Source organism: Anabrus simplex, chromosome 5, assembly GCF_040414725.1.
Source record: "Anabrus simplex isolate iqAnaSimp1 chromosome 5, ASM4041472v1, whole genome shotgun sequence".
Classification (NCBI taxonomy): Eukaryota; Metazoa; Arthropoda; class Insecta; order Orthoptera; family Tettigoniidae; genus Anabrus; species Anabrus simplex.
In genome coordinates, this window is record NC_090269.1 from 451,364,712 (window position 1) to 451,389,606 (window position 24,895).

At 38.3% G+C, this 24,895-nt stretch overlaps 1 long non-coding RNA gene across 1 annotated transcript in view; it reads left to right on the plus strand.

Annotated features, from left to right (window-relative positions):
* LOC136875105 (uncharacterized) overlaps positions 1-20,430 on the plus strand; it is an 84,310-nt gene extending 63,880 nt beyond the window's left edge. Inside the window, exons 3-4 of the long non-coding RNA XR_011018336.1 lie at positions 18,208-18,448; positions 20,287-20,430. This is a non-coding gene — a long non-coding RNA (uncharacterized lncRNA). The remainder of the gene's footprint in view (positions 1-18,207; positions 18,449-20,286) is intronic.
* Positions 20,431-24,895: the final 4,465 nt, after the last annotated feature.

The following is a 24,895-nucleotide window of genomic DNA, read 5'->3' on the forward strand; positions in this document are numbered from 1 at the left end:
ATACGCTTTACACGCACCCTTTCTTGAGTTAAGTCCGATGGGACTTGTACCGAAAAACGGTCCGTTAATGATATCTCCCTTATTAATCCTCATATCGAAATGATGCACATGAGACAAAAGGTTAATTTCCATTAAGTTTTGTTGTGTATATTTTGTAGGAGTGCAAAATCATGGTTTTGGTTTCGTATAAACCCCCAGTCAGTTCAGGGATTTAGAAACAATAGTTACCCATGGAGAGGTGAATTCTAAATATGAAGTTTGGTGGAAATATATCCATTAGATTCTAGCACCCACGTACATACGGAGTAATTAAGGAAGAAAATAATAGGGTTAAGAAAGTTGAAATTACTAGAAAATGGATTATAACTGAGGATAGGCGGATAACGACAAATATATAAATGCCAAGTGACTGTATTGGAAAATAAAATGACCTCAAAAAAATATGCTGGTGTGAGTTATGGATATAATAAAGCGGTAACAGAGGAGAAATTTAGGCGCAGTGATTCTTAGGTAAACAGATAAGAAGATGACTAATGGTGTTATTACTTGAGCTATTGGAGGACGGTTATAACCTCCAACGATATTCCACCATTATCCCCCAGATAGGCTGACTGACGCCTTTCTTGCCTTCTATCCAAAGAACAACCACGAATTTAAAAGCATGATGAGGAAAAATGCAATACGTTACTTCCCTGCTGGCAAGCAGTCAGAGACGTTGCCATGGTAACCTGTAGGTTCGTTGTCGGTCTGTCGGTCACTCAATGCAGAGCATGATACCCGCAGAAAATAGTAAATTTCTCCTTGATTGTGCCAATGTGCGAACCCAACTTGATGATCCTATCGGTCATATAAGTGTGTCAAACAATGAAATATACTTGTAAAAATCACCAAATTCACGAAGAATCCAGAAATACGGCCAAATCTAACGTATAATGCAGAGAGATAAGACAAAATGTCATAGGACCAAAGTTGTAGATCACTCCGAATTGAAACGAGATTGTGCCATCCGTTTTGTGATACGACATACCGTTTAGCCAACAAATAGCTCAAAAGGAATGTTTGCACAGTCATTAAAATTGCCTCCATATTTCGATATCTTTGGGGGGTAAAAAGTGAAAAATTTGCACATCTTGGAATTTTTCTGTTGGGTAGGGACCAAAAGCTATAATTTTACCAAATTTCAATTTTCTACCTCGTCTGGCAGGTTGTACCGCCATCTTGAATTGGGGACACGGGGGATAAAAATTAGGAAATTCCCGAAATTTTTTAAGCCCGCGAAACATATATGTTGTCGTTTTGGATAAATTAGACGACTGCGTTCTTATGCTGAGTCCAAAATTTGAGGTCCCCAGCGTGCCCCCTTGAGAGAATTTTGAGAATATTCGATTTTTCTAGGTATCCTGGGGTCATCAGCTATTCCCGTACCAAGTTTCAAATTTCTGAGATTTCTGGAAGTGACTCATTAATTCACGTCTTTTTTCATTTTAAAATATTTATACATCGCTCCAGACCGACTTGCTTTTATATATATAGATAATTAAACTACACTGTTGTTACATTCCTTAAAATTAGTTTCCATTCTGTTTAAATTTGCCACATTATTGCTAACTGAAACTCTTAATCAGTGATTGGATTTAAATCTTGCTCCAACTCTGACCTCTCATTTTCACATTGGATACTTTACGGCAAATCATTGTACATAAACATTGCAATTGGTTGAATCCGCATGCCATTTATTCACCATTTTGAACCCTGTGATTCACAGGCAAGATGCCTGTTGATTTAGCTCCATCTAACATCACCTATATTGGAACCAAGTGTACCTTTAAACCATCCTAGGATGATCAGTGCTTCTTGACAATTATTTTAACTTAAACCTAGTGGTGTGAGGTAGTTTTGGCCATTTTGACGAAATTGTTAATTTGATCTTTCGATGTGACCATTACGTTCTTCTTCCGTGCAATCCTGTTATCAAGGTATTATTGAAATTTTTAATATTAAGTCATGTGAAGGATTTTCCTTATACATCATCATCATCTCGTTTGGTAAATCAAATTCGGCATAAACCGTTTATTCCTCTGTGGGTCCTCAAGTTCACCGCTATGAAAAGTGTTACATAATTGTGCTAAACAAAATGTCAGATTGGTGTGGGATATAATTGCTGTAATTCAATCAGAAGTACCATTTGCCTTAAAACATTGTAATAGGGTTGTGACACTCTATATTCTAATAATTTAAGGTTATCAACATGAATTACTGCTTCGTACCTTTTGCCAGTGAAGAACATAACTATAAAGGAATTACAAAATCTTAATGGAACATCCAATGGTTTACAATTTACAAAGGAAAAATTAAGTGTATCCTACTAAATCAACACACCATATAATTCCATCATTAGATGGAGTAATCATATTCAAACATGTTTTGACTCATTTGAGCCATCTTCAGTGAAACAAAGGGGGGATTAAAGTAATTTACATAATATAAGTTAATAACCTGCAAATTTGTGCAAAAAGCATGATGAAGGAAGAAATGAAAGAAAGAAAAGAGAGATGTGATGGAAATAAAAACAGCACAATGTAAAATATATTCATCATCATATGGAACAATAAACAATTTGCTGTGACAAAATTCAGTGAAAAAAAGGTTAAAACAGGACATAATTGAATCTAAAAACTGTGTTAACCTAAGAAGAGATATAAAAACAAATGATAAAGATGGAAATGAACAATAGTGCTCACAGAGAGGTTGCGGACCTCTTAGTCTAAACAATCTTAGTTTGATAACAGTTCAAAACAGGATGAAATCATAGTGTCAAAAATTTAGGCTGAAAGTTTGCCCTTGAATAAACAACATCACATTGAATGGCTATGAGGGGAGCGGAAGCAGAAAAGTTTGAGAAACCAAGCCTGAGACAACGTGCAGGCGAAATGCATGTGACAAGTGATGGAAAAACACTGATGAAATTTAAAACTTTAGAACAGCAGCATTCTCAAAGTTAACAGTTTTTAGATTCCATTATATTTTATTTTAAACTTTCATCACTGAATTTTGTCATAGTGAATTGTTTACTGCTGCATATGATGATGTAAATATTGTACATTATGCTGTTTTTATTTCCATCATGTTTTGTTTTTTCATTTGTCCCTTCATGATGTTTTTTGCACATTTTGCAGATTTTGAGCTTGCATTATGTAAATTACTTAAAACACCCCTTTGCTTCACTGAAGATGGCTCAAATGAGTCAAAACATGTTTAATTTGAATACTCCATCTAATGATGGAATTACATGGTGTATTGAATTAGGAGGATACACTTAATTTTTACTTTGTAAAGTGATAACCATCAATACGGAAAGATTCTAATATCATGTAATAACATCCACTGGTTGCAACTAGCTTGTTCAGACTTTTAAAATGTATAATTTCTAGGCTCAAGGTGCCTTTGAATGCAACAGTTGTATTTATCCACATATCGAGCAGTCTGCACTATACATATCGATAAGTGAGGTCTTATATACCGAACGGCAGGTTTTATAAACCAAACAGAAGTATTTGTTATAAATCACTTTACCTTTAGACATTATATGGTTACAATAACATGAACAAAATGAAAAGAAAACCTACAACCCGTTTTCCAGGCAGTGACTGGGTCAGGGATGGAATGAATGAAGCCCCCATCTTGCAGCTAGGATGGGAATTGTGCCAGCTGCCAAAGCCTGTCACACTCCTCTGGGGCAATGACTAATGACAGATGAAAAGAAATGATATTGGAGAGTGTTGCTGGAATAAAAGATGACAAGGAAAACTGGAGTAACAGGAGAAAAACCTGCCCGCCTCTGCTTTGTCCAGCATTAACTGCATATGGAACGACCAGGATTCAAACCACGGAACTCGGCAGTGAGAAGCCAACGCGCTGCCACCTAAGCCACAAAGGCTCTCTGAATAAAACAGAATGATTCTCAAATATAAATCACAAAAGTAGAGGAGCTATATTAATACATATTAAAATATACTGAATAACAATAAAATCATTTTCTTATCTCTATCTTTCCACAGAGAACAGAATGTGTCTTTAATCGTCCTTAGTAGCTTTCTTTCTGTTCAATTCTTCCGTGCAATCCTTTTCAAGATATCGCATATATTTTCCTTAATATAAACCGATGAGTTTTTGTGGTATTTGAAGAACTTTGAGAAAATCTTTGAAAGTATCCACGCATTTAATTGAGGTGGGTGAGCAAGCAAGTTCTGAAGCACTTTGATGCTCATTCAATAATTTTGGCTCGTGAACTCGTACTCCGCTCTTCAAAATGGTGGCACCAGGAAGATCCTCCTTTGGAGAAGGTACATCTAAATGTTGATCATTCCACGAGAAATCATCTCTACCCAGATCATCATCATTTTGTTCTGATGAACCATCTGTCGTCGTTTCATTTTGATTACCCAAATTTATTTAACGTATTGCACTGTACCAAGCTGTAACACTTTTTCAATATGCATACAAATCTGGTTAATCATCATTCTACTTTTCCCCATCATGTCATTGAACTTATCAAGAAAACGAAGAGGCCAGAAATCTACCAGTTCATCTTTAAATTCTTATTGGAAGTAAAACGGGATGAAGGGCTGCCTTTGTTACTCTCTTGCTGTTGCCTTCCCACTGGGGTTTTCAAAATATCTGCAACACATTTTGTGTAGTCCACAGCACACGGATCTAGTGAATAGTGACCACACTTACGAAAGGCGATTTTCACAATATCTGGCCTAACAGCATCATCCTAATCTTTCTTTAACACAGGTGCAAAATTTACCTTGTTTTCTAATGCACCGAGAGTTTGTATGTTCTTGTCTTCGAAAGCATTTCCCCACGCTCTGTTTAGAGGTGTAAACGCACCCACATCTCCTGGTTGCAGAAGATGGGTGGCATTAGGGAATAGATAGTACAATATTATTCCATGGTCATGACAATATTCACTGATTGACAGGATAAATAACTCTTGATTCACTGATTGACAGGATAAATAACTCCTGAGTCCATCAAGAAACAGAATAACAGGAAGTGTAATTTTCTCTACCTCTAGCCATGACCTAAAGTGCTGAAGTTAGTGTCACCTTCAGTTTTCTTATCGATCCAGGGCTCCAGTACACTATATCTGACAAGTTGCTGAAGTCGTATGTTGCTATAGATGATCACTGTTGGGGTACAATGTCCGTCGGCACACAAATTTCTGAGCACTGTTATTCCTAACTTCTCTTTAGACCTTGCCGTAAAGTGAAGCTGTTACCTTTGACTGAAGGTAATTTCCTGAAAATTTAAGAAACTAAAACATGTCTCATCTGGATTGTAAATCCTGCTTAGATCTTCCATAATTGGTCTTACATCTTCAGACTCCAGGTAACACGATAGTCCTCCAACCCAACCAAGTTTTCTCTCTTCAGACGTCCCAAAAAACATCTGATCCACATTTTACCAGGTCCTCCACGCCTACACGGTGTGCTCCTTCCTGATGACTGCACAATTTGCTGAACACTGTCGAGTAAATTATTTTTCTCCAACGGAACTCTTTTCTTAACCATGTTGATTATTAATTCACTAATGCACAATTTTTCTCCTGGATTCAGGAATGGCTTCCGGCCAAGAGCAGTCTGAATCCTCTGATACCCAGATAGATTGTTGTTTAACATTGTTAAAGGGACCTGGTATGTTTTAGATGCTTGCCTTTTGGACATCATACCGGACTTAACCTGTTGAACAGCTTCAGTCAAGGCAGATAACATATACTGACACCGTTTCATGTTTTCAGCAGGTTTAAACTTTGGCTTTTGGGACATTTCCCCTGTTTGGAGTCTTAATTTTGACCACTGTCAAAGCTCTGAACACTGGTTAATGAAAATTAACAAGAACTGCAAACATATCATTTTCTGTTTTCTAGTTTTAAATGGCTAATCTGTAATAAAAATGTCTTTTTTCCAAAGAGTGGGAGGCCACTGCCCAGGTACGTCCCCTCTTGTTGCCACCACTTCATTTGCCGATGACAAGAACCCCTCGAAAGGGACAGAATTGTCAAATAAAGTGATTAGAACAAAGCACGACATCAAGCTGACACAAGACATCGTAAAAGAAATCTAACTATACCCGATGAGGGTTCAAATTCAGGCCCTCTCAAGTTGCAGATAGATGGATCAGCAGTCATGAGCATCAAAATGTGTACTTCAGTGCTAAAGGAAATTACTAGAAATTAAAAATATTTTCAGTGGTGTTTGACATTAAGGGTGGTTTTTGTATTGAATGAACCTCAGTTATCAAACGACATTTCAATATTTTAAAATGGAAGTCAAACATCGAACAGTACTTTATTTTAGAAATTAATATGATGGCTGAAGAAATTAATGAACATTTATATATGTTAATACAACATATTATTTAAAGGATACTTTCTGAAGACACTATTTTATCGGCAAAAACAGATCATCAGAGGGACACTGCACCTTAGTAACAATACAATGATCTCATTAATATTCTGCCAACACCAAAGTTCTGAGACTTCCCCACACTCGCCAACACAGTAACGACTTCGACCAATTGATTGACATGAAGCTCAATTTAGAGGTTTAAATTTAGAAATCTCAAATATAACTTAAACTTACTGATAATCTTTATTTTGCAACAAGATGTGTGAAGTGTTTGATTTTTAAAGGGTGTGTGACTTATGGTGACATTAACTTACTTCAAGATGTGAATGTTTTGTACTGGAAATAATTAGGTAGTGTTAAATGCACTGTGTCTACTAAAGGTATCTCCAACTTAATTATGTGTTTGTTATTAGGACCAGGTAATCCATGAATGGCATGACATGCTGTCATAATGATTGGCATATGATTGTTCTTATGTGGCAGTACAAAACTTATTTTGAAGAATAGGATACTCCGCATTTAAAGTTCTCAGCAGTATAATATTCAAAGCTCAATATGTTTTGGAACTGAGTGGTCTATTCATGAGGTTGACCACTTAGGGGTTCCTAAGAGTTGTCTGCCAATGTAATACTTGGATCACTGTAATTCTGTTCTGAAGTGGATACCCTAGTGAGTTTAAAATCTTAGATTTATTTAGTAATTTGCCATTTATTCTAAATTTTATTTTATTTTTCTTGGGTTATTTACGATCCTGTTTCACCTCATTCTTCTCTTTGGCTGACACCACTATTTTCATTATTGTGAGATGTTGCCTTACGATTAGGTAATGGTTGCCTTACTGTGGTATTGTTGTTGGTGGTGGTGGTGATTACTGAATTTTGTGACCCGCAACCTTGGTTATGATGTATGCCTGTGTTTGTGTATCTAATATATCAAAACTTGGTCATGGTAATGATTTCACTTAATTTTGTTGGATTTTAAGTATTTAATTTTCTGCTTTCCAGTTAAAATTAATTTTGTTCCTGTTATTCTAAATTTCATTGCATCAATTCTTATTTTCACCTTGTTTTTGCATTATACTACTTTTTTCTCGGTTGTCCCCTTGTGCATGTTTTATATTTTTATTCGCTTATGTATTCACTCAAGTTCCTTTATCGTTAAAAAGCAAGTATGTGATAAGGTTTGGTCTAAATAAATTCTTACCTACGGCAATGTAATTTAATTTGGTAAAATATAGGGACACACCTACCAGGAAATGAGCGGTATTGTATATTGTGCATGACACGAATATAGCTCCTGTAGATATGAAGACCATTCATAATTCTACAAATTTCAATACCAAGCTCAGAAGATACTGAAATTGTAATCAAGCATTAATCTTCATTTCTGTGGTTTTCAACACATCTAAATTTCTCTTATCGTAAATGATATCTAAATTACGTCTGCAGAATGCCATTTTCAGAAGTCTGATACCCAAGATGATTTCTAGCTGCTATTTATTTTAAATACAAGAAATTTTTATTTTGCTTTTTTATCTTTTATCCTCCCACCATTCTTATTATTACATTCAATTTTGGTCTTTAAACTATGGCATATGTTGTTATTTCTGGTAATTGTTCTATTTCTGGTACTGTGTGAGATCCAGTCCTCTGTTGCAGTATTTCAGCTTGGTACCTGCCCAGATATTCCATCAATTCCAGTCCTGTCTTGTGCTTTGTGACATCCCTCAGAAGTTGGTGTGATGTTTGCATTAGGATAACCGCTGAACTTTGTTGTTGTTGTTGTGCTCACAATTGACACTGATGCTTGCTGTGTTGTGCTCTCACCTGTTTTGCTGTAGTGGTGTTCGATTGTTGGTACACCACAAAATGAGTGGTACCATATGCTGAACGAGAACAAACCTTCTGACTTAGTGTCGAAATGACTAAAATTGAACACAATCTTCAACAATACACTTTGTTGGCATGCTCCCAAATGGTTGAGCTAAGATGCCTGGAGTTGGGTGAAATCAAAACACAATGTTCAAATTCACCTCACAGAATAAAGAACACCACTAATGCTTCTTACAGCCAAGCATCTATTCATAACAAAAGTTTCGACATTAAACTAAGTACAAAGAGTAGTTGCTTATCGTTTGCAACTTGCCTCACATTGTTAAAAACAACCTATGGAGTGAAATTAAAGTTCACAATTCTGAATTCAATTTGAACTCCGCATACAAATCTTGCATTAATACTGTGTAGGAAGCTATGAACTTACATTAAGACTATAAACCCAACCACAGATTTAGAAGGCAATTTTAATGTCAGCAGAGGACTGAACAATGCCGTAATTATAGTTAAGTCAAGGCACCACATCTATCTGAATCCATACCGTCACTTACCAAAGCTAATACAAGTTAATGTTCATGTCCGAACAGCTTCGACTACTTCATCCTGACACTCCACCCTTAAATACATCTCTAATTCAAAGAGAAAATATTTGCATCCCATCAGCAAAATGGATGGTAAATAATCCATGTCACAAGTGTTGCAAGTTGAATGCTGACACTTCTGTACAATTAATGTGAAATACAACAAGGGTGCACGTAACCCCGACACACCCATTCCTTAACACTGGAATAGACTATTCTTGACCAATGCTCATAAAAACTGGTGTTAGGTCGACCAAGACCACACTCCCTAGCTACCAAGGCTGTCTACATAGACATGGCACCTGATCTGACCTCAACTACATTTCTCCCTGCTCTTCATTGATTTCATTCTCATAGAAGTCATCCCCTGAACATTTACAGGGATGATGCCAAGAACTTCTTCAGAGCAGCTGAATAAATGAAGGCATTTCTGCAAGATAACCCTCAGAAAGCTGAATTAATGAAGGCATTTCTGCAAGATAACCCTCAGAAAAAACAACACTTTACTGCAACTGCAGGCATGGGACTGACATGGCATTTCATCCCTCCTGCAGCGTTACACTTTGGTGGAATCTGGGAAACAGTGATCAAGAGTCTGAAATATCACCTCATAGGTGTGATAGGTACTTATTGCTTCATCTACAATAAACAGGCCACTCTTGCAAAATATACGTCCTCTTAACATAGTTAAATATTAAACCTTCTGACAATTCTTACGTAACTACCATATTTTCTGGCATAATCAATGCCCTTGTTATAACTTACGTATCCCAATATTTTTGCTGGACAGTAATAAATAATGTATCTTATAGCGAATTTGTGTCTGAAGATATTTATGCAATCAAAAGTATTAATAGCAATAAAGCCAGTTCCTAAATGATATGCATTAGAAGTCTTCGGAGACATTCCATCTGCTACTTCATACCTAATGCAAGATCTTGGAACAATTTGAGAGAAATATTAAAATTAGGCAATTAAGCAGTCAACCTCATAAAAAATAAATTTTCCATAGTACTATCAATCATACACATCGAAATGATAGGGTCAACCATTGATATCTATTGAGCCATATTCTAACCATTTTCATTGCATGACAAAGGCTTATCAAATTATGTGCATTACCTGAAATGAAAAATCCTCTGTTGGCCCTGGCTCTGTTAACTCTGATTTGGCTTCTTTTTTCAGAGTTATAATTTGTGTTACATGTTCAATATTTTCCTGTGGAAGAGAAAATACATTAAGTAAGCACGTAACACACTTCTACAAATACAGTCACCAACAAAAGAGCATGGTAATGAATTACCTGCCAGTTTTACAGTTACTTTCAAAACTTCGCTAAAGTTTACGGAAGGTTTCTACGAGGAGACAGTTCTTAAAACCAAAGGCTGTATAGAGATTGGTGTTACTATCCTTGCTCACTCCTAATGTCATGGAAAGGACAAGAATGTTATCCAAATATGAACTGAGAAAAGTTTTCTATTCATAAGTATTAGAGATGGGATTGGAGCCATATTGCATAGAATTTTGGAACTAAGCAGCCAGAGACATAAACACTAAATCAAATGAACTATTTCTTATATGTCCAATCATATGAAAATAATGTTAGAGTTTGTTTGAATCACTTAAAAGTGATAAAACTGTTCTAAATCTGTTGACATATAGCGAGAGATGTGAATCCTACTTACTCAGCATAGACTTTGTTTACAGACAGATAAAAATACCTTGAAATATCTGAAGCACATTCTCTACTCTGGTTTTGCCGAGGTCAAAAGTGCTTCATACTGCCTTGAGATAGTTCCATTTCAGTCAACATAATTTAATGCTTCCTAGTAAAAAATGAAAAAAACCACAAAGGAAGTAGGCTCATAAGTCATATTCCAGGGAAAGATGTCATGTGGACAAGACTCAAAGCAACTACAAATGAAATTACCAGGATGTTAAGTAATGTTCTGTGAAGATCTGTGGGGATGAGAACACCATCAGTGCTGAGCCAGGAGTGTTGGCAAGTACATCTGCTGCTTCAAGGCCTCTTTCATGTTCTACTAGGATGTGATGAAAGGAAGACGCAATGAACATTCGGAGAGCTTTCATTTCTTATTATATAGGAGCCTCTAAAAGGTATAGGTCTTATGGCATTCAATGTATCACCGAAGGTTCTTTCCAACACAGTCCCTGTACCAGTACATGGTCTCCTTGCGCATGTGCTATACAAAAAAATCCTTTCCAACACAGTCAGAATTGCGTTCATGTATTCAAACGTGTACTGCAGTCATGTGTTCCAACTAATTCTTCGCATCGATCCCTGGCAGTTGGAACTAGTCTGCAGTCTAAAGCATGTTATGCTGGAATGGATTCTTGTTCATGAACTCCAAGGAATAGGAGCAACGCAATCCAATGGATGCTGAAATATGAAAGATAGGGAAATACGTAACATATAAAGTTTTCTTGATGTTACCTCTCAGCAATATCAGATAGCTTAGTGCAAGTTTTAAAACTGTTTAAAAGGAATCAAAAACATGGAAGGTAAGTATTTTGTTTACATATTAACATAATATTTCTGCAATTATACAATTTATAGGTTTCTTATTTTGACCGTACTATGCAAAAGTTGTATATTAGACCTATAAATAAGTTTTCATTTCTGTTGACATAACCTACATTTTATTTCTGTAAACACAAAATGTGAAACAAAGTAAGAGAACAGGAACACTTGTATGTTTTAGACTTCTCTGAATTTCTCATATTTCATGAAAAACAATACCATACATAAATAACTAAAGAAAGATATTTACAGTAATTAGTGTTACCTAAATAAATTTTATTTCTCTTTCTCTTCTTCACTGGATGAAGATTGTAAAAATTCGTCATCACTATCCATCCTAACCTCAGTAACCAAACAGCTGAATAGTTTATTAATGGGAGAAGTGCGTGCAATGTGCATAAAAAACAGCTGATTAAGGAACTCCAAAGGAATCAGCATACAGCAGAGGTAACGAATCAGTGTTTCTGCGCATGTCACAGAAATGTATGGCTCAGTGCATTGTCTTCCTTGGTGATCACACTGGCCCCTGCTTCACTTGCCGTTGCCTGTACTTCCAAGCTTTCATGCTTTAGAAGAGTAAAAATTAAATGCAACCTCCTAATCCAATACATCATACAATTCCATCATTAGATGGGGAAATCAAATTCAAACATGTTTCGGCTCATTTGAGCCATCTTCAGTGCAACAAAGGGAGGGGTTGAAATGATTGTTATAAAACCAAAATTTTGTAAACTAAGAGCTCCGCAACCTCACTATGTACCCTTATTGTTCGTCTCCATCTGTATCATTAGTTTTCATTTCTTTTCTTCTTAGGTTAACACAGTTTTTAGGTTCAATTACGTTTTGTATTAGCCCCCGTTTTCACTGAATTTTATCGCAGTGAGTTGTTTCTTGCTCCACATGATGATGTAAATATTGTATATTGTGCTTTTTTTGTTTTAGTCATGTCTCTCTTTTGATTTTTCATTTGTCCCTTCATTACGTTATTCAGCACAAGTTTTAGCTTGTATTATGTAAATTATTTCAACCCCTCCCTTTTTTCAATGAAGATGGCTCAAACAAGCTGAAACCTGTTTGAATTTGATTACTCCATCTAATTATGGAATTGTATGATGTACCGAATTAGGAGGATAGACTTAATTTTTACCTTTGTGAAGTGATAACCGTCAATACGGAATGATTCTAATATCTTGTAACAAAGCTTTCATGCATCAGAACGATTTTGTCTGATGCCAATAAAACTTCTGGAAGCATATTTCTTTTAGTACCACAAAGTTCCTCCAACTCATTCGCGTACTCAAAGTACCTTCTGCCGCTCCCTGTTGAATTTTTCGTGTCTTTGTATTTCTTAAAATTTGTGTCGAGGACATGCCACCTGTCCTCACGATTGCTTTCCATAACTTTCATTTTTAGCATCATAGTAAGCCTTTCTGCTATGACCTTCCACATTTGTCTTATTGACCTTATATCAAAGGTAACTACTTCATGTCTATAATTTTTATAGATTTCAGTCAAGATGTTAGTACCGGTACCATAACTTCAGGACTTGTACTGGATGTCCCTGCTGCTTCTTCATGAAATATGAGGAATTCGGAGAAGTTTGAAACATACAAGTGTTCCTGCTCTCTTAATTTGTTTCATATTTTGTGTTTACAGAAATAAAATGTAGGTTATGTCAACAGAAATCAAAACTTGTTTATAGGTCTAACATCAAAGTTTTGCATAATACAGTCAAAATTACAAACCTACAAATTGTATAATTATATAAATATTACGTTAGTTAATATTTAAATACAATACTTACCTTCCATGTTTCTGATTCCCTTTGAACAGTTTTAAAAATTGAGCTAAGCCATTTGTTATTTGTTATTGCCGAGAGGTAAAATCAAGGATACTTTGTATGTCACGTATTACTCTAACTTTCATATTTCAGCATTCATTGGATTGCGTCACTCCTATTCCTTGGAGTTCATGAACGAGAATCCGTTCCAACACAACCCATTCATGTATCAATCCCGGAAAAGATACGAAGTCAGTGCATGAGTATAGAGTGACATATGGATGTGTCCATGTACTAATAGCAAACTGCGTGTTGGAAAGAACCTTTAGAATAACTCTGCACATTCAAGAAAAAAAAGTTGTTTCCGATATTGGCACACATTTCTCCAACATAATTTTGATATTTTTACAAGAGGTAGCAGAATGATGTGCAGGCATTCAGTATAACTACAGACACGTGCTGGGATAATTCAGCTGCATCGAATACCTCCAGACTGAACGGAAGTCACACTTGCCTACATGAAATTAGCAAGTCATCACTTCACCCTCTGAGCTATCAGATGAAGGAACACTGAACTGAAAGCCACACACTCAGAAGATCGCAATGGACTGTGTTTAGAGAAGCAACAGACAGAGCAAGAAGAGATGATGAAAATATCTCACTTCTTCTCCAAAATCTTTGACTGCATCTCTGCCTTCAATATAGTGTTTGCTTTAGACATGCTGTACTCTAACAATATTTTTCTATGTGCTCACCCAACATTAGCAACATTGTATAGAACTTCAAATGATGAAAAATCTTACCTGGAATGTCATTTGGAGAAAAAATATGTTCACTATGACAGCCAGCGACCTACCTGCAATAACCTAATTACATGTAGCACCGACCATCGTCCATCAGTTGAGCAGCTAGTAGCATTGCAATTGGTTGACATGAAGGGAAATGATACAATCCCACAAAGATACCATTACAAAACCATGCAGAATAAAGGCAACCACATGACCTTCTGAAAGCCATATCAATAACCAAATTTATTCAGCTACTGGGGGTTAAAGTCTGATCTCTGGGAAGTTATCTGGAATGAGACTTACAAGTGAAGCATTTCCTGTTCTTTCAAGCCAGGCTGGTTCCTGTTTGATCTTTATTTCCAGGTCCATTTCACACTGCAAGTGAAATAGTTGGAAGGTGCTGGTATTGTTGATTACTTCCAGAGACCTTACCTGAAAAACAGGCCAGGAAAGTATCTTAATATTTTGCTGTCATTATTGTCGAGATTATTTGTCAACAGATTAAACAACATGCTTTTACATCATTATCAATATCATGAATACAGCAAAAACACCTTGAATATTACATGACTCTTGATACCACGATTATACATACCTATACAGCCACAAGTTCTCTATGGCTGGTACTATGACCATCAATACCAAACCCCAGTTTTACATGACAGCTGATATAGCAATCATACAGTTTTACACAGAAATGAAACCAGAGCAAGATGGGTTTTCAATTTAAAAATTCAAGGTAACTAACTGAAACTCACTGAACAATTCTCAGTGCCTTGAGGTTTGTTCTATCAAACTTTTCCTTCTTAGGACAAAATTCTCACAAAACGTTCTCCTCTCAACAAACTAACATCACATTATCTGAGACATGTTCTATCCATGTGATCTTCAACAACTTTCAATAACACCACATTTCAAAGGCTTCAACCCTGTTTACCTCACCAACAGTTATTATCCATGTTTCACTTTCATACAGTGCCATACTCCACACTAAATGTTTCTCAATCTGCTGAATCAAAGGAACATAATGGAGAAAAGTTTGCAGTTGAGGCAGGATTTAGTAATGATGTTTATGGATATTGGGAAGTGTACCACGGCAACTGGTCTTGGATGCATTGATAAAATATGAAGGCAGGCAGAGCAGACCAAATTTTAAAAGCCATACATGAAAAGTGAGCAAGTAGTATGAAAACTACGATAGGATAAACAAACTGGTTCAATGTAGAAACAGAACTTCAAGAAGGATGTGTATTATCCCCACTACTCTTCATTACAGTCACGGATGAAATCCACAAGAAATGGGAAGTCTTAGGCGCCGTTCACACTAAGGCGATATGAGATAAGTGATATAGAGTAAGGAATATATTGCGATGACATATTGCTAGGAAAGTTCATGACACTGGGGATAAATCGGCGTGATCTGGGTGATAAAAATTTAGTGGGGACAAAATTCTCACTACATCAGTTACAAATATGAGTTCAAACACTCTAGTGGCTTATTGGTTCAGGCGTAGGATGAGAACAAAACGGAAATACTGGGTACATCCCTACAATCTTACCATAGCTCGGCTGTTGATTCTTGAAAGCTGTCTCAACATGAATCAAAATTCAGGGCGTTTTATCGAATTAGTTCTGAAAACTTTCATTTTCTGAAAAGCCTAGTGTCACGAACCCTTCAAAAAATATACACCCTTCAGGAAGGTCATTTCTTCAGATAAAAAACTTCTGATTGCTATAAGTAGATATGAATATAAAAGCAGTATTAATACAAAGCAGTTTTAATTTGATAATTTTTTACATATTTTTTTACAAATTGTACCAATCAGTTCCACTAAATTAATGAAAGGTATTACAGAATTGTATTCTCTTCTTCCCGTCATGTTCACAGCTCTAAATATCGTACAATACTAATCGCTGAAGAGACTAGCAAGCTGCACTTCGAGAGATATTGTACCCGTTTAAATGGTGCCTGATTGAATTAGGGGAAGCTGGAGTAATTTTTGTAACGGAACATTGGTTTACAAGTGAGCGTGCATCAGCTGTTACCGTGCCGTGCCGCTGCGGGCGAGTGTGAACTACTGTAGGTCAACAGGCAGTTACGTCACCTAGCGCGCCGACAGCCGAGAGGGGAACGATATTCTGGAGAAATCTACTTGCCGGTGTGAAGGACGAATCACGTCACAAGGAGGTCAACAGCCAATGAAAATCGAGGAAGGTGCTAGAAGGTCTTATGATCTTTCTAGAAAGAAGTGGAAGCAGAGTCTAACGAAAAGTTGAAGAGAACATTACAGTCTCGAAGGGAGAATTGAACAGAAGAGTCTCTAAGGAGAAGTCAAGTAATACAGTCTTCTGGAAGAACGTCGTATAATTTTAACCTCTAGGGAAAGATGAATGTTCGCAGACAATGTTATTAACTGTCTATTTCTTGTATGGAACAACCACTGTTTTATTTGAGTGCTAGTTCAACTTTTCGCCAGACTAATCCAGTATAGAGCGAGGTTGTTATAGCCGCACATTTCACCGTGTGGAACTTGCGAAACCACAGACAGTTCGTGCGCTCATTTACGCCGAGTGTTGCAGTAGAAATCTATGGAATGTATCAATGGAAATTATAATGGAAGAGAACTATCTGAAGTGAATATTCGAGAGGAAACCTGGCGTATAAAACACCGTAGTAACAGTAATAATGTTCCGTCAGCTTCAAGACTTACTGTAATCTTGTGAATGTGTTCAGAATTCGAACCTTGGGGGAAAACTGAACCTGAGTGTACATCATTGTGCCAGTTAAGTGTCGTAAATACACAGACTGACAGAGCAAATGCAACACCAAGAAGGAGTGGTCAGAACTTTATGCCAATTGCAGGGTAGACTGACGTCACTGAGGTATGCTCATGATGTGAAATGCGCCGCTGTGCTGCGCACGTAGCGAACGATAAATGGGACACGGCGTTGGCGAATGGCCCGCTTCGTACCGTGATTTCTCAGCCGACAGTCATTGTAGAACGTGTTGTCGTGTGCCACAGGACACGTGTATAGCTAAGAATGCCAGGCCGCCGTCAACGGAGGCATTTCCAGCAGACAGACGACTTTACGAGGGGTATGGTGATCGGGCTGAGAAGGGCAGGTTGGTCGCTTCGTCAAATCGCAGCCGATACCTATAGGGATGTGTCCACGGTGCAACGCCTGTGGCGAAGATGGTTGGCGCAGGGACATGTGGCACGTGCGAGGGGTCCAGGCGCAGCCCGAGTGACGTCAGCACACGAGGATCGGCGCATCCGCCGCCAAGCGGTGGCAGCCCCGCACGCCACGTCAACCGCCATTCATCAGCATGTGCAAGACACCCTGGCTGTTCCAATATCGACCAGAACAATTTCCCATCGATTGGTTGAAGGAGGCCTGCACTCCCGGTGTCCGCTCAGAAGACTACCATTGACTCCACAGCATAGACGTGCACGCCTGGCATGGTGCCGGGCTAGAGCGACTTGGATGAGGGAATGGCGGAACGTCGTGTTCTCCGATGAGTCACGCTTCTGTTCTGTCAGTGATAGTCACCGCAGACGCGTGTGGCGTCGGCGTGGAGAAAGGTCAAATCCGGCCGTAACTGTGGAGCGCCCTACCGCTAAACAACGCGGCATCATGGTTTGGGGCGCTATTGCGTATGATTCCACGTCACCTCTAGTGCGTATTCAAGGCACGTTAAATGCCCACCGCTACGTGCAGCATGTGCTGCGGCCGGTGGCACTCCCGTACCTTCAGGGGCTGCCCAATTCTCTGTTTCAGCAGGACAATGCCCGCCCACACACTGCTCGCATCTCCCAACAGGCTCTACGAGGTGTACAGATGCTTCCGTGGCCAGCGTACTCTCCGGATCTCTCACCAATCGAACACGTGTGGGATCTCATTGGACGCCGTTTGCAAACTCTGCCCCAGCCTCGTACGGACGACCAACTGTGGCAAATGGTTGACAGAGAATGGAGAACCATCCCTCAGGACACCATCCGCACTCTTATTGACTCTGTACCTCGACGTGTTTCTGCGTGCATCGCCGCTCGCGGTGGTCCTACATCCTACTGAGTCGATGCCGTGCGCATTGTGTAACCTGCATATCGGTTTGAAATAAACATCAATTATTCGTCCGTGCCGTCTCTGTTTTTCCCCAACTTTCATCCCTTTCGAACCACTCCTTCTTGGTGTTGCATTTGCTCTGTCAGTCAGTGTAATTTAGTGGTATACAACTAGTGTGGATCCTATTTTCTGATACAAAATTCCAGTTTCAGCTACCTCTGTGAAGACTAGCCGACAGCATGCAACGAACGAGAGGAAAATCCTGGAATTTTCTGGAACATTCTTGGAGCGATACAACGCTGATGTTCGTAGCCGTAGTCATGATGGGTTAAGCCAAAGTGTGCACGCCAGCGCGATGAACTTGTCCGTCTATAAGCCTCCATAACGGAAGAAGAGGACGCCGACGCCCATAGCTGTATCCTGACGCCAAGGATTTTCATCGGAACCGTAAGTACCATTGTAAAATTTCTTCTCTTTCAGTAGATGACTAGTAGATTGTATTCTTGCTTAGAGGAGTGTAGTTTCTTTTGAAATGTTGTACTTAAATGGTGATGGTAGAGTATTCATGCATTCTTTGATTTATGGTTTCTACATTTTCTATTTTTGCGTTCTCTTGGAATAATGTTTGTGTTTTTGATTCGGTGTTAAATAATCCCAGTTGCCAGTGAGTTTTACAAGGTCATGAATAATTAAGATCTTCAAAAGGAATTATGGGGGATTAAGATCTAAAATAAGCATAATAACAATAAGAAGAATAAAATGTGGTCACCGAGCTCGATAGCTGCAGTCGCTTAAGTGCGGCCAGTATCCAGTATTCGGGAGATAGTAGGTTCGAACCCCACTGTCAGCAGCCCTGAAAATGGTTTTCCGTGGTTTCCCATTTTCACACCAGGCAAATGCTGGGACTGTGCCTTAATTAAGGCCACGGCCGCTTCCTTCCCACTCCTAGCCCTTTCCTGTCCCATCGTCGCCATAAGACCTATCTGTGTCGGTGCGACGTAAAGCAACTAGCAAGAAAAGAAAATGTGGTCATAATAATCATGACGAGGATGAAATTAAATATAGGAGTAAAATACTAATAAATCAAAGGCTTAATGAACTATTAGTTTATGTGATACGATTGATATCAGAAGGGATGGTAATTGAAGTGTACTAGGAGCAGCTCATCGAGAAGACGTTTTCTAGGAGCCATACTAGGAGAAATAAAAATAATTATTATAATAATAATGAAAGTCGGGTATTTGACTGTTTGTTGAGAATAAAATTGAACGATATTGTGATGGTGAATTTTACGATGAAATTGACGATATGGGACCATTAGGGTGCATGTCAGTCATAGTGATTATGGTGAATTATAGTGATGATAGTGATTTATGGTGATTTAATAATATTTAGGGACTAATAATAGTTCTTTCCTTCGCTCGACAACCGATATTGTATAATGTATGACTTGCTTATTATTAGCCTTTCCTGGGGCTCATAGACGCATCTTTCCGATGATGGTGGTGATGATTATTTCTTCAAGATTAATTTAGTCATCCTATTTCGTCTTGTAACAATAGTCTTGATGAATTCTTATTATGATCGGTTCATGCTATAAGGGTCTTCAATAAAATTTAAGAGGAGAATATAATAATAAATGAATAATAATAATAAAGTATAATAGTTTCAACTGTGTGATAAAACTGCCTATAAACTGTTGGTGTGATTATGTTGTTACGTGACAATTATCCATGTCTGTCCAGGAATGCTTATTCTTTTCGTGTTTTTATGTGATTTATTAGTCAATGTTGTTGTTGTTGTTGATTACGCGTGGTGTTACGTGATGCTCTATCCATCCATAGAATTCTAGTCAGTTAGAAATCGTTGTTACGATTTATAAAGGAATACAGTCGAGCGAAATCTGCGAGAGAGGGGAAATACGCCAAAGAATTTCTCAAGGAATTTCTCAAAATTGTAAAGCATTTCTCGAAAATAAGTTGTATAGAATTTCTCAAAAATAAGTTGTAAAGAATTTCTCAAAAGTGTGAGAAAATGATTTAGGAAGGATTTCTCATAAGTATGACAAAGTAGTTTCTCAAGAAATTTTTCTCAAAATATGCCAATATAAATTAGACAGAAAAATTTGTCAAAGACGTGCTAAAGAAAGAATTAATCAATGGGTAATTCGTAAAAATTGATGAAGTAATGAAATATGGTTAAGTTATCTCATGTTCAGTGTAACATTGTTTTGTTGCAATTATAACGACAGTATCACTAATTACATGATTAATCAAATGTTACAGAGGATGGCTTCGGTTGGAAGTTCATTGAAGGTGGAATTGAATCCAATGAATTCGCTAAGCATGCCAAGGACTCATAGTTATTTGTTAACGAGAAGAATAATCAGTTGAATTAAGTTGAAGAAATGTTTTTTTTTGTTTTGTGCATTGTCCACACTGAATTTTATTTTCTTTTTAATAAACCAGTATGTTATTTTGTTCTGATTCTTATTCCACATTATGTCTCCTATCCAGTCACCAATGGCCCTGCAAATATAAATCTTCTGAAGGTCGGTCCCGTAATAGCAAGTTGGCCCTGCGAACAGTCCACCCTTTTGGGACTCTTGCTCCGCCGACTGAGCGACCCCGGAGAAGGGGACAATATGTCACTTGCGATATGTTGTGCAATTGCGCAGTTGTGAACTTTTTTTATCACCTCCCTTTAGATTTCAAGTATCTGTCTGTGCGTGTCGCGTATCGTATATCCCTTACGATATATCACTCATCTTATATCGCCTTAGCGTGAACGCGGCCTTAGTCTTTGCAGATGACATTGTAACATGGGGAGAAGATGATATGGAAGTACAAGAACAAGTTACTATACTGAATCAGAAGGCAGAGGAATATGCAATAAGATAAGTGCAGAGAAGTGTACGATAGTAGTGGTGATGAGAGGTAATAGAGAAGGAAGAGAGAATATCGAAGTAAATGGAAGACCATTAGAAGTTGTGGAAAGACTCAAGTATTTGTGGATTATACTCGCAGAAGATGAGAAAATAATATATAATAATATTTATTTACTTTACATCCACTAACTACTTTTTTTACGGATATTGGAGACACCAATGTGCGGGAATTTAGTTCCTCAGGAATTCTTCTGTAGCAGTAAATCTATCCCCATGAGGTTGACGTATATTTCTACCTTCAAATACCTACAGACTGAGCCACATTTGAACTTGCCTAGTTGGGGTCGGAAGGTGAAGGCCCCAACCATCTGAGCCACTCAGCCCGGTGATGATGGGGAAAATAAAAAGAGAAATTGGAAAGAGAACTGAACAAGTTCCTAAACTGCAGGACAACGTAGATGCCAGTAACCTGAAATTGTATTGACACATAATGAGAATGGAAGAGGATAGAGTTTCAAAGAGAGTATTTAGAGAGAAAGTAATAGGAGAAGGACAACAGGGAATGTCCACAAGGAGGTGGATGGTTACCGTGAAGGAGAGTACAGAGAAGAGAGGAGTAAAAGTAGCAGAAATATTGGAGGAAGGAAGGGAGAGGTGAAGTGATAGAAAACTGAGGAGGTCGTTGATTAATAACTCAACCCAGACGACTGCAAATGTGAGAAGAAGAAGAATCTGTTCAATGGAAGACAAATGTGTATACAACACTGCTATCAGCTCATTTCATTGAACAATGCTACCAACCATTCTTTATTTGCCTGTGCATGTCATATCTAATGACAGAAACGAGGGGTGGTTACCGCAGCGCCGCTGGAAGGGAGTTCCATGTCAGACAATTGGTTTAAATATTTAGCAGTTTTTACTGTTCCCCTGGTGATACGAAACTTGTCTGTGTTGAATACCTCGAGTTCATTTCAGTCAATAGCAGTGTTTGTTAGTCAATGGTATTTAACTGTAAAAGTATACAAACTGCCCTGACAATGAACACTACCATTTCTCACATGTGTAATATGGGCTTCGTTCCTGTGGTTAATTGCGTTGATTGCGAGGGAACAGATTTCTGTGTAAACATAAATCTATTCAGGAAACTTGTTTTTCTATTTTCTATTTTGCTTAACATCGCACCGACACAGATATGTCTTACGGCGACGATGGGATAGGAAAGATCTAGGATGGGAAGGAAGCGGCCGTGGCCTTAATTAAGGTACAGGCCCAGCATTTGCCTGGTGTGAAAATGGGAAAGCACGGAAACCATCTTCAGGGCGGCCGACAGTGGGATTTGAACCCACTATCTCTCAATTACTGCATACTAGCCGCACTTAAGCGACTGCAGCTATCGAGCTCGGTATTCAGGAAACTATGATCAAATGTATTTTGTATATTTCAACGTAGGGGATACTTCCTAAGTGTGCCACGTTTACTCGTTCTGGCCATCAATGGTTATTCCGTTAATATATTATTGGTTTTACTTGCCTCAGCATTTGCTTAATGAGAAAATGGGAAACCACGGGAAACGATCTTCACGGCTGCCGGTGGTGGCATTCGAACTCATACAAACTCACCGCAACTCGCCCCAAACCACGCAGCCAACTCGCTTGGTCCTGAAGATGTTCCTTAAGACGCCGATAAATATCAAGAAATATCTTACGAAAGAGAGGCAGGCTACTGTTAAGATAAATCATGAGGAATAAATACTGAATTTAGCTGTTGTAGGGTAATGGTACGATACATAACAACACTAATATGCCACGAATTCTACACATTCAGATAATCTTACAGATATTCTAAACGGAACAACTCGCAAGATTCGGAGCCCTACTACCATCTTTCGTAGCCTACAGTGTAAAAAACACATCAACATTCACAGCGTCAATTTTACATCGCATACAAAGGTAAATAACATATCAACACAATAAATACTTACAATTAAACACTAAATATTATAATTTCTTTCTAAATCCACCATCCTTAATTCTTCAGGTGCTTAGGAGTTCAGAAATATTATCCACAACATTAAATTCAGATAACCGATTCAGTTAAACTGAGATACATACACTGTTAGAATACAAGAGGGAAAGACTTGCCGGCGATTGTAATGCAAAGGCTACGATTGTTCAAAAAGAAAGCAACTTATACATGTATAAATTATTAATGCTTAAGTATAAATAACCTTCTAAGCAGAGATAGCTCGAAACATGTAGAAATCTGAAACTGAGGAACATTAGTATTTACTTCTTACAGTTCTCAATTGGGATCTATAAATTTGGCAAAAGTAAATGATTGAGACTTGAACATTACGGACAATATGTTAGAGCTTGTGGACACAGCGTAAAATGATAGAAATCACAATTTCTCAATGAAGAAAGTCTTAGAGAAGTAACACAATTAACGGAATAAGCTGTACGGTACTACTGGCTTATAACAACAGACCTGTCACTTAGAAACCAAACCATATATTGCGATGTAGCTTAATAGTAGTAAATTATAACCTCGTATCACTTAAAACAAACCCTTGAAGAACAAAATTGATATCTATCAGGCAGTAGAACACGCTGGGTCTATAAACGGACAACTCCAGAGTATTTAGCAAAAAATGACTAAGCAAGGCTTAGTTTAGGAACTGTGCGTGCGGCCAGGCATTAAGGAGTATGAGGGAGGAGTTGGAGAGCTTGAGGGAGATAATTAGGATTCTCTCAGAGGACAGGAAGGAAAATAGGCCTCCAAACAATGTACAGGATACAGTAGGTGTAATAGAGGTGGTCTCATGTTTTAAGGGGAAGGAGATTGCAGGCTAAGGGCTCCATTCAGGATCAGAATTCATGACAGGTGTCGGTGAGAAATCGGTACGAGTCACTGCAGGTAGAACAACCAAGGGAAGAGGAGGAACACGGCACTTTTGCCGAGAAGTGTGGAAGTAGGAGAAAGGGAAGAGGTAGGTAAGGAAAATGTGGACTAGTGGATAGGAAAAGACAAGTGGAACAGGGTCATGGGATGGAGAAAAGGGAGGAGAATGTGGCTTCTGCAGCTGTCAGGAAAGATAGGGCTGATCAGGAGGGGAGGGGATCAAATGAGGTGGGTCGGGTCGAGGCTGTGGTCATGGGGGATCCTATCGTTAGACACGTGGGGAAAGTATGTGGAGGAAAGGGTACCAGGGTAGAGTGTTATCCAGGAATTAGGTTAAGGCAGATGTTGAGCAAAGTAGAAGAGAGTAAGGAGGGAAAGGAGAAGGTGGTAGTGTTTCACGTTGGTACCAACAATGTAAGGCAAGCTGATATAAGTACCAACATAGTTGGGGATGTGTGGGATCTGGTAAATACAGCACGGATGAAGTTTAAGGAAGCGCAGATTGTTATCAGTGGAATACTGTGTAGGAGGGATACTGACTGGAAGGTGATTGGGAGTTTAAATGAGACTATGGAGTGGGTATGTGGGAAACTGGGAGTGAGATTTCTAGATCCTAATGGGTAGGTAGGAGACAGGGATCTGCACCCAGATGGCCTTCTCTTAAACCGCAGTGGTACATATAAGTTAGGAAATTTGTTTAGAAGGGTTGTAGGGAGGTACATTAAGGGAATCAGGGTGGCCTAGAGAGCAGTGTAGAGGGAACAGGGAACTGGAAACCAAGTAGGGATGACGGAAAACGGTTAGTGCTCAACTATAGAAGTATTGTAAAGAAAGGAATAGAATTGTAGATATATACTTACCAGATATTGTAATAGGAGTTGAATCATGGCTGAGAAATGATAAAATGGATGCAGAAATTTTCTCACGGAACTGGAGTGTGTATCGTAGAGATAGGATAGGAATGGTGGGAGGGGGAGTATTCATTCTCGTGAAAGAAGAATTTGTAAGCTACCGTACGAAAAAGTTAAAGATGACAAACACGAAATTTCAGGGGTAAGGCTCATCTCTAAAGATAATAGGCAACTTGATGTCTTTGGAGTGTACAG